The sequence below is a fragment of the Nothoprocta perdicaria genome, unplaced genomic scaffold (assembly GCF_003342845.1).
Source record: "Nothoprocta perdicaria isolate Ctin4 unplaced genomic scaffold, notPer1 scaffold_33, whole genome shotgun sequence".
In the NCBI taxonomy this organism is placed as follows: domain Eukaryota; kingdom Metazoa; phylum Chordata; class Aves; order Tinamiformes; family Tinamidae; genus Nothoprocta; species Nothoprocta perdicaria.
Window position 1 is genome coordinate 629,870 of NW_020455566.1, and position 10,397 is coordinate 640,266.

The 10,397-nt window shown below is 46.6% G+C and overlaps 1 long non-coding RNA gene across 1 annotated transcript; it reads right to left on the reverse strand.

The window, feature by feature from the left end:
* Window positions 1-1,656: 1,656 nt before the first annotated feature.
* On the reverse strand, window positions 1,657-10,397 carry LOC112950812. The gene is made up of 2 exons (XR_003250080.1): window positions 10,323-10,397; window positions 1,657-2,523 (listed from the first exon to the last, which is right to left on the reverse strand). It is a non-coding gene; the product is annotated as an uncharacterized LOC112950812 (long non-coding RNA).

Below are 10,397 nucleotides of genomic sequence, written 5' to 3' on the forward strand. Positions count from 1 at the left end.
CTGGATGGGCTGGTTGGAGACAGGGCATTCAATGAAACAGTCAGGAGATGTGTTTGAAAGAGGTAACAGAAGAACAGAAAACATTTCTGGAATCAGTGGAGATCAGACTTCTGGTGGCTGCTGCCACTCCAGGCCGTGGAGGTAGTCAGTAACAGCAAGTTCAGCGGGAGATTAGAAATAGTTTAGCTGTGTTACTTGAAATAGTTTAGCTGTGGTCTCCCAAGTCATGGTGTAAGCTACTTCCCATAGTCACAATGCAGAATAACATGATTATGACCTCTAAATGACTTCACTATGTTGTCCTCACTGCCTAAATTTCCTCATTTTACTTTAGTTCAGGAGTCTCCAGCCATTCTGCAGTCTGCAGAGTAGGTGGACTGCAAGGGTCTCAATATGTTAAAAGCAGATTCAGCTTGGACCTTCCTTTTCTTGTCCCATGGCACTGCTAAGCAAATCAAACATATTGTGAAAACCCTTTGAATTCCATAGCAATAGAAAAGATATTAAATTACTTCCTTCATTTTTCTCATACTAATCAGGTTTCAAGAGATATTATTTATCTGGTAACCTAGTTTAAACAAAGGAGACACTCTACAGCAGGAGACACACTATCACCACCACCCAGCAGTCATGCTTGAAATGGGGATAGAGAGGCAAACCACAGACCGTGCGGCTCGGTGGAATGATGATGAGAGGAGATAATGTCATCTTCCCTCAAGATAATGGGATACCTCCAGCGTGTTGGCATTTGCAACACCATCACAGCAGGATTCATCTGCAGAGCCATCTCAAATAGTGGAGATCAGCCAACGACTCTCGCACCAAGTTCAGAACGGAGAGAGATTTCAGGGAAACCAAGGAAAATGAACTAAGATGCATTTCCAGGTATCCCTGGCACAAAGAATAAACAGATTTTCCATCTTTGTTCCTCCATCTAAGGTCTATATCTATTTCTGTATCAAGGTGCAATGGGTCGGAGCATAAGCGCTCGACCCTCTTGTTGGACTGGGAAAGAAGAACAACACCAGGCTTATCCAGAGAAGAAAGGAAGGTGGGAGACAAAGGGCACAAGCTCCTTATCAGGGAGCAAGGCGGGGTGTGAACAGAAGGCGCACCAGCCGCCAGTGCGCACAGTCTTATCTGGGCTGAAATTTGAGCTCAGCACCTGCGGCCGAAGGCACAGCCGCCCTGCGGCCGTGCTCCCCACGTCCCCTCTCCTTCAGGGCAGCGCAGCCGCACGCACGCGTGGCACACGGACACCTAGGGCTGCCCTGCTTGAGCCAAGGTGTGTTGACCTGCATGTGCCTAACAGCCAACGGGCGGTCCCTCAACTTCAGAGCGTGCTCAGGGCACCTCATCTCAGCCACAAAGCTGCTTAGACCTCCTCCATGCTCCTCTCAGGTGCTGAAACTCCCATCAAAGAAAGGAAAGGGAGGTCTCCACAGAGGTGCTGCATTAGGGCTGCAAGACCACATTTCGTCATGGGCAGCTCTTTCAGAGGCTGCAACAGGAGAGATGTCCAAGGAAGAGGTGGAATCACTGTCCCCAGCAGTATTCAGGGAATATGTATATCACCATGTATAGGAACATGGTTTAACAGGCTTGGTGTTGAAGGGTTTGCAGTTGGACTTGATGACCTTGAAGGCCTTTTCCAAACATAATGATTCTACAGTTCTATGACTCTCAAAATCCAAGATATAAATGCAAACGTGTCTGCCTGCACAGGCATAGGTAGTAGTTCTCTTCTGGAGCGTCAGTTTGGGACAAGTCTCTGCTCAGGATCGTGGCTAGTCCATGGCAGTGTGTCAGTGCCCACCTTAGTGATCTACATGGAATAGCATAAGTCTTTGCTTATGTGGAACATCCATGCCTGTATATGTCCACTTACACATACAGATGATGGAGAGTTATTTGGTAAAGTCTTTAAAGAACATTTTAAAGAGGGTTTCTTTCTTTCTTTCTTTCTTTTTCTTTAAGTTAAATTGGGAGCTAAGTGTGACTTAAACATTGATAACAACATTCACACATGACAGGCACAGGAAAATAAGGAGTTTCATCTGTAGAGGGGAAAAGCAGAAGTTGCTTCAGAAGAGATTTCAGAGTGTTTCTTGCTTTCCTGTGCTGTGGGAGTTCAGGCAGCAGATTTCAGTCCTTTCCCTCCTGATGGCAAATATGTATCTTCCAGCAAAATTGGCTTCAGATTTCAAAATACCATTTGGATATGCCATCTGAAATTATCTCACTTTTGAATACGTCGGTATTTTTAGTCACTTATTCACACGTGCTGCACCCAGAAGGGTGCTGAGGCCTCCTGAGGGCAATATCTGCAGAGCACACAGCGCAGAGGTGGGCGCTGCTGGAGTCGCATCACCCCGGCTGCGCGGCCGGGCACCTCGCCACTGCTGCAGCAAGCAGAGGCCAAGGCAGAGCACAGCAGGAGACTTCCCCAGGTCCTTGAAAGCGCTCCAGAATAACCCTCTTTCTTCCCCAGACTGCGAAGGGAGGGCAGCATGACCAGGCCAGCTGCAACGGGAGGAGGAGGAGCTGGTCACCTCCCAGCAAGATGCAAACGGAGGAGAGCACGAAGGAAGATGTTTCGACTAGACATCAGCAGGGTTAGTCCTAAGTCCTTGCTCGCAGCACTCCTCCTAGTTAACAAGAAGGGTCCTTTGAGGATAAGGGAGAGATGTCAGTCATTATTTTCTTCTTAATGTCTCTCAGCATTAATATTTTCTTTGCATTTATCAAACATGGGTTATAACACCAGGACAGGGTATTTTTAGAGATCCATCTTATTGTTTAAGCTTTGATTTTCCAGATCCTTGCTTTGAATATTCTTCCCAGAGAAGATTTAGACCAGCAGATAGAGCATGTTATGATCCAGATACAGTTCTGAGACAGGATTATTAGGTCTAGATCCTGGCTTGGCCAAAGGTTTCCTTTATAACCTTACCTTTGAGCTTACCTGTAAAACAACTTAATTTGAAGCATTCAGCTGTTAGCAAACAGAAGGCTGGATCCCGCCTACCCCTCTGCAGAGAGGGCCTGAGGAAACCCAGTAGATTAACCCAGCACTCCTGGTATGTTAGAGAGGGCTTGCAGGTTTCTGACACACAGGGGTTGGTGCGAGACCAGGATCTCGATGCTGAGATACTCTGGCTGGACATGAAGAGGAAGGGTAGAGTGGGGGCCTACCTAGAGTGGGGGCTGGGGCCATGGAAAATGTGATTTTAGGGACACATTAGCTTGACAGTGGCAGAAGTTGCCCAAGCAGCTAATGGAAGACGTCAGCATCCCGTGTGCCACCAGCTCCCATGGAAAGCTGCTAGTGAAGCTCTTGTAGACCCTGAGAGCATCGCAGATGAAAGAGGAAGACGGGACCTGGCCCAGAGGCCTCGCATAGTGTGTGCAGAAATGATTTGGTTTTGAACTGGCTTTCACTGGTGTTTATACTGTTCAACAGTGCCCGGGGACTCGGGAGCAGGGGCAGGATTCCAAGCAAGAGTCATTGTTTAAAAATAGCCTTTAAGGGCTGTCTTTAAAGAGCAGGCCCTCCAGCTTTCTGTTTCCCCTACAGTGGGAGAGGTGACTTGAATTATGTCTCCTGGCATTAGTCATGTAGGTGCCTGTACGTTTATAATCACAGAGTTAAAGCAAAACACAGAATTATATCATTTTCCTGGACTCCGATTGCAAAGCTGCGTTTATTTCCCTCTCTCAGCTCTGTGCACCGCTCATATATACAGCAGAAAGTCAGTAAAGGAGCATGAGCGTGGCCTGGAGCATTATTCCTTCCTTGGGGCACTGCTGCACTGGTCAAGTGTAACCCTATTTCCTATAGAGATGTCCTTCTGTGAAACAGGGGTGGGGATGAAGCCTGGAAGTACTTTCAGTCAGTGGATGATAAATGCATCTGCTTTGCCTGCACAGAGCAGAGGCAACTTGTGCTCTGGTCTTCATGTTTTTTCCACATTAGTCCTGCACTTGTGTTGGGTTCAGTGATTTCAGTGCTGATTTTTATAGACATAAGAGAGGACATAAGAATGAAACTCACGTGAGGTGACAAAGGAATCACCTCCTCTGCTTCTGTGCCAAGAGGGTAGGCAGAGATCACCACATCTTGGAAAGCCATCCTCTCCAGGACAAGATACCAGAATACAGCCCAAAACAGGGATTTGTGACTCTATACCCCAAAAAGTCACTGCTCCCCAGCTAATTGAGGAGGCTTCAGCCACCTTGGCCTGAAAATTTCAGTCCCCTACAGTACAGGGGTGAGGAGGATGTGTTCTTGGGACGGATCTTCAGCACCACATGACTCTGACAACCCAGAAAAAGCAGAAATCTGTATAAGAATGGCATATAAGGTAATCAAAGCTCCCAGTCTCTCAACCTCCAAGAGATTCATCTGTTTTGTCATGAGATTCTTGAAATAAGAGGGAATTGCCTTACCTTGCTATAGGTTTTAGTAGTTCTTAGGGAACCAAAGCTGAGATGAAGGATATTTTGCATTGTACCCGAATTAAACACTTTCTTCAGTTTCAAGCACAGGACTGGTGGCTACTGCATGAAGCGTGGCGGGGCTGTAATGGATCTGCCTGTTCCGATTCAGCCCTGCTGAGCACAGGCAGGGCTCTCATGACCTCACAGGTGTTTTCCGTCTTTCATTTCTCTAATTCCATGATAGAATGAGACAAGACATATTAAAAAGACATCTGAGGGGAAAGAAGCTTTCCCATTACATCAATAAAAAATACTAGCCCCATCGGGAGAAGGGCTGTCAAAGATGCCCAGTCTGAAAGCTTTAATAAAACCTGCCTTTTGAGCAGCTGATATTCCCCTTCCTACAGCATAAAGCTACAAAAATGTAAAGCGACAGCTAAGGCAGCAGTTGGAGAATTCGGTTTTGAAAGCAGAGGCTGCTTTGTCGCAGGGCTTCAAGAGCTTCTAGAGAACTTGAGCTTCTTGAACTCTTCCCATTCAAATAAAAAGTGTTGAAAAGCTACCGATGGAAGGAAACTGTTTTCTCTCCTTTCCTCTGCCAACTCTTTCTGTCCTGCCTTAGCAGCAGGAAATGGCCTTGGCAAACGCAAACCGTGCATCAGCTGGAGGCAGCGTTACGCATTGCCCTTCCTGCAGCAGCAGCTCCAGCTGTCCCTAAGAAGAACAGGTATCACCTGGACCGGGGTCATCTTCCCACTTCAGATACCAGGCAGACAGACCCCTGCGCACAGAGAAGAGCTGCAGTCCCAGCAGTGCGGGCAGCAGGGCTGCTCTCCCAGTGCTGGGACTTCAGTTGAGAGACATCTCGCACGTTTCTTGGGATTACAGGATAATTCATATTGGAAGGACACCGTTACTTGTGACAATCTGTTTTGTGGTCAGAGGTTTACAGATGTCAGACAAAACATCATCTTTTTGAAACAAGGGAGACAGCGTGTTTGCAGTTAGCAGCCCGACAACTTGGCAAAGAGCTTGCCAGCCTTCGCTACTGCATTCCAGGATACGGCCCTTTCTCCTCAAGTGCTACCATCTATTAGGTGATTCTTCTCTTGTGCCACTCCTGGTACAAGGCCTGTATCCGTTTTATCTCCCAACCTGGTGGTTCTGGCCACTTGAACTCTCTTATTCTCAGAATAAGAATTAGATGAAGGAACTGCTATAGAAATTATGAAGGAACTGCTATAGAGGGATGGATCTTTGCTGCACGAGTCACTTCTCTTGAGAGAACTCTAGGCAAGAATCCCCCCTCCTTTTCCAAAACAACCTCCCCACATCTCAACATCTAGTATCCCTCCCTCTTCCCATTTCCCAGGGACAGAGGGAAAGTCAGGAGCAACAAATCCCTGCTGCTCCATGAGAGGGCAGTGTAGTATGGAATCTGCACTGAACAGTGCAGGGGATATCTGGGCAGGAGGAGACACGGGAAGATGGGAGTAACATCCCAGAGAAGTTAGCAAGAATGAAGTGAGGCATGTTTTCAGAGAATTATCAAGACCCTGAAAACCCAGAAACTGTATGAGAAATGAGACCTGCTCTTCTTTAAATCTGGGACAGAGCTAGAACTGTCTGTGAACCTCAGTTGGCTGTTTCAGAAAAGTAAAGGAGATTATTATCTATTAAGCCCTGTAGTGTGCTTTCCCGCATATCAACATCTGAAGGATTGGTGCTTTTTAGAAGTCTTGCCTCTTGTGGGACTGACTTAGCTTTGTACTACTGGTGTTTAATTAGAGGGGAGACTCTGGTCATCAGGATTTCCAGAACACCTCACCTGGCCCCTGGAACATTGTCACATCTATGGGAGAGATCAAGACATTGGTTGCTGGGAAATGAAGGTGCAGAGGAAATGGGAGATGTGGGACAAGCACCCCGAGAGGATTTCATTCTAGGTAGAAGACAGAATACAGCAGCTTAACTGACTATCTTCTCTGTATAGAACTCCGTGGAAGATCATCTAGATTCCCAGCACTTCACCTACAGATCTGCCATCGAGTATCCTGTCTCCTATAAATATTTTCCACTATATAAATTGACACCACGAGTCAAGAAGTTGACTTGGAGAGAACTTATGCCTCACATAGCAGCTGTCATTCACCATAGGACAGGCTTATTCTCAGTTAGGATCTCTGCTTTACCTCCTCTACCAAAAAGCAGTGGGATGATATGAAAAGCATGGCTGAAGGGGCTAGAAATTGTGGCATTTTAATACAGAACAATCTGAAACAATCCTAAATGCAGAAGAAAAATGGAGGCTGTCTCCACCGAGGTCATGTTCATAGTGGGGCACACAGCAAAGGAAGAATTGCCTTTATCATTCAAGTAGTCCCATGGGAAAAAGGAGATATCCCTTTCTATGGGAAGAAGGAAAGTTCTTCCCCTTCCCCCATCATGCCAGAGCAAAGGGCAAATCATTAAAACTCTCCTTAAGGGCACACGCCCACAAGAAGGCATAAAGCGATCTCTCTTCCTTCGAGCTACCCAGCGATGAAACCTCCAAGAGCTCCCGTTATCAAACACTCATTCCTAGAGCATTCGCAGGTCTGCCTAGTCATGTAGCTTAACCCAAATTACTTCCCTGGTTCACCATCATGATGAAGAATCATTGCTGCCACCTCACATTTAGCAAAGGCTTTGAGGACTATCAGAAAGTGTCACAGAAAAGGTAGATACTATCACTGTGTGCACGAAAAGAGACTTTGGGCCCCCAGAGAAAGTGTTTCCCATGTAAGCAGCCCCTATGCACGCCTTGGATGCCTCTGGAGATGCCTCTGAAAGTCTATGGTGACCACATCCCATGCCGTGCTCAGCTGCAGCGTGCGGCACATGTCGTTGCATAACCTATTTGCCTCTCTTTAAAGAGGCCCTGAAGGCACCAGTACTAATGGAAAAAGCAGCACAAGCGGGAGGGCAGGGAAAGGCAGACAGATGGTCATCTCTCCAGCAGTGAGGCATTTATTTGTCTAACTGTTATGAGATCATTCTAGGAAAAATTCTATCAACGAAACAGGGAACGAGCTTAGGTTTCTTAATTTTATCAAGCTTATTTTCAGTGTTGTCCTCTGTACTTTTCTTTCTTTCAGCTCTTATTATGCTCTGCTCTAGAAATTCACTTGGCCTTTATGCAACCGGAGCATCTTTTGTGCAGGACTGTGCCCTCACGCTATGATTTTACTGTGCCCCTTGACTTTACATCTGCAATGCAGAACCAGTGTGGATTTGATTCCCAGGCTGAAGTATTGGCATATAAGCATATCCTGTTTTTCATGGGGTTGTGGTGAAACAAGTGCCCAGAAATGCTGAAGGGATCCCAAGCCTATTAAGAGCTTGTTTCACTGCTCTTTGAAAGTGCAGCCAGCACCAATTGTTTCAAATCAACACTGCTAGAGTAGATTTGCAAAGTCTTTAAAAAGATTTATTTTCTAAGTGACTAGGAGGCACTTGCTAATGACATCTTCCATAAGAGGAGCTTGAGCTGCCAGCAAACAGCAGAACTAAGTCTGTTTGCAATGTTAGTTGGGGTGGGTGGTGACACATTAGCACAGATGACTGTGTGGTTCAAATTTCCAGTGGCTAGAAATTGAAATAAAAGTTGGGAAACACTGGAAATAAGTGTGTTGTGAACAGCAAGTGATCAACCACTGTCAAAAATTCATAGCTTTTAGGGACAAAATGACTGCCTGTCCAATATAAAGGGCCACTGCCTGCCACAGGCTCCTCATTGAGCAAGACCATCTTGTAGAGAAACCACCCAATGTTGTTTTGAAGTTTAAGCTGTGGATTCACAGCACACTGCCCACAAAATCATTTGGTGTTACTCATGGATTCAAGATTGGGGGAATACACCAAGTTTGTCACCACTTTCAACCCAGATTGGCAGAGAAAGCCAAATACAGCTGGACTTAGAGCGTATTACTTGCCCATGGGCTAGAGAAGGCTGAGGTTCTTGTATTAAGTGATGGAGACCGCCACCGCTCTGGCTAAGGCACCTCACTAGTTAGTCATTATAACCATAACCACAAAAACAGTGCTGGGAGCATAGTGGCATTGTACAACGTACAAATACAGTACAACAGATATTAAGGACATGAAGAGAGGGCAACACGCAGCTTAAAGGCACCGATGAGCCTTGTCAGCTATTGAGTGGACTAAAATGATTTATTTTTCCAAGGCAGCATTTAAAGAGAGCCAGTGCTGTTAGAGTTATAGAGTTATATATTATTTCTGAGCTCGGTTAATTCCCAGCGAGGCTGCTCTCTTGCAGCTGGGCTTTCTCTTGGTCCGTGAGCTCCAGTTCACATTTCTTTCAGAACGGTGCTACTCAGCCAGGGACCTGGGCTGCAGAGACAGCGACTTTCCGTTTCTCTCTCTGTTGGTTCAGATGCATTTCACTTGCAGCCATGACTCACTCCTCGTGGCTATATCATTCCTCATAAAGCTCGGTGACTTAATCATACCTTCCCACTGAACTAATGCTACTGCGCCTTACCTCCTGGCTACGGCAGCCAGCATACCTAGGTAATCAGGCAGCTTCCAGCAACCTCCAGGCTTACGGGTGCAATTACGAGAGTGCAGTAAGATGCTGAGCTGGGTCGCGTGGTGCTACTGTAGGAGCACGCGTGCCCAGAGATCCACATTCCTCCGCTCCAAGGAGGTGTCTCTGCTTGCTCTCCAGGGGAGTTGTCCCTCTCCAAGAGATGGGCAGCAGGCCTGGAGAGCCCAAGCCCTGCTCTCTAAGGAGGTGTTTTTGCAGATTAGCCTCACTCTTGTTGGACTTGGATCCCTTTGCCTTGCCAAGATTATACCTGGCAGGTCAGAGCGAGGTGCCTCAAGAAATCAGCGTCAGTTTGGAGGCCCTCCAACCTGCCCCAGACAGCAGCCCCCAATCCCTCCCCTCCTCGTAGAAAGGGACAGACTTCATCCCGATTCAGTGGGGCCTTCCCTGCTTTTCTACCCTCCGTGGGCACAGTGGGAAGGGAGGTGGGTTCTGTGCTTGCTAAGAGCTTCTTTGAAGAAGATTTCCCCAGCACAGGAGTATGGTGTGCAGGTGGCACCCAGAAAGCTGGGTAAAAAGTCCTGTAGCTCGTAACAGCTGCCAAACCAGCTCTCAGGAAAAACTCAAAGCAGAGGATTTTGGTACCAAGTGTGTCAGCCTCCTCTGAATCCACTGGGATTCAGAGCCTGCTGGTAATGACACCAAACGATTCATGCCCATACCGATTCCTTTGGTACTACCGAGGATTGTCATCAGGTGTTGGATGTGTTCCGGGTATAACTGGTCAGCTCTGGCACAGGAAGGAACATTTCCATGCCCTTGATGCGAGATACAGTGTGATGCATTGCCCGTAATTCTTTGGTGTTAACCATGAAATCATCAGGACTTGGGTTAATGGCTTTATCTTTCAAGCCTTAGATTGCAAAACACTCACAAATATGACAGCAGGGAGGCCTGAGCCTTTAGTTCAAGAAATAATATACAAAGTTCAGGTTGTTTGTTAAAAATAGAATGAGAGCAGATAATGCCTGAAGCTAAGGTCAAATTAAATAATACACCAATAAATCTAGTCCTAATGCATCCGAAGGACAATAAAGCAGAGAAAGGGATAAACTACGTGTATAAAAGCAGCTCCTCCTTCCATTTGTATCACCATGAATGCAGAGTACAACTGGACTCACAGCTAAAGCTTATTTTCCACATAGCAACCTAGCCCCATCATTTTGGCAAACAGGGATCATGAGTGATGAAAAGACATGAAGTTTGAGTGAAGAAAAGAGCGATGGGGGAAAAAAAAACATGAAACCCCCCAAATGCCCAGAAGCAAACATACCTGTGCACCCCTGGTGCCAGGGTCCCACACTTGTCCATTGATGTGAGCATGTGCTTGGAAGAGGCTCAAACTCCC